Source organism: Panthera pardus, unplaced genomic scaffold (genome assembly GCF_024362965.1).
Source record: "Panthera pardus isolate Hobbes unplaced genomic scaffold, ASM2436296v1 HiC_scaffold_24, whole genome shotgun sequence".
Lineage (NCBI taxonomy): Eukaryota > Metazoa > Chordata > Mammalia > Carnivora > Felidae > Panthera > Panthera pardus.
In genome coordinates this window covers 48,240,287-48,240,956 of record NW_026526810.1, presented here as the reverse complement: position 1 = coordinate 48,240,956, position 670 = coordinate 48,240,287, and the positions used below count along the sequence as shown (strand labels likewise).

Below are 670 nucleotides of genomic sequence, written 5' to 3'. Positions count from 1 at the left end.
CTGTGAAAGAAAAATTATAAAATTACTAGTCAGTTTAAGTGGATTTCATCTCACTACACAGGTCTGATATTCCTTATAGCCAATGAAATGATAAATAGCTGGCTAAAAATATTAATGATTTAAAAATAACATCATATAAACATTATTCTCATCATTTTACATTCTGAATATAAACATGTTAAAGTATACAAAATAGGAATAAAAATAAATTTGCTTAGGATTTAATATTTTATTAAAGTAGAACATAAAAAAATACTTTTATATTAAATTCTTAGTTTCTGAAGTAAATTTATAGCAGCAAGGCAAACAGCATAAAATGCCAGCAAGTCACCATGCACAATAACAAACTTACAAATATGAACAAAATTACTTTTAGAAAAAAAAAAATTTTTTTTCACTTTCTGCCCAATCTCCCCAATCTCTCCTTTCCCTTTTATCTTCCTTTTCATTACTTCACCACTGCAAATAGTAGCAACTGCCCAGAATTTTAATTTTTATCAGGCCACAAAGGGCCCCACTAATTCTACTTATTAACCACAGTGCCATTTTATTTATTCAATACTACAATTTGAACTCCAGTGTAAGAGTGGTACCAAATAGGTTATGGAAATAGGCATGGAAGAGATAGCATAGATTAAATCAATAAAAGTAACAGTGATGGTAAGGCCCA

The 670-nt window shown here is 29.0% G+C and overlaps 1 protein-coding gene across 2 annotated transcripts in view; it reads right to left on the bottom strand.

The window, feature by feature from the left end:
* MYEF2 (myelin expression factor 2) overlaps positions 1 to 670 on the bottom strand; it is a 38,956-nt gene that overhangs the window by 8,484 nt on the left and 29,802 nt on the right. The window lies entirely within an intron of this gene.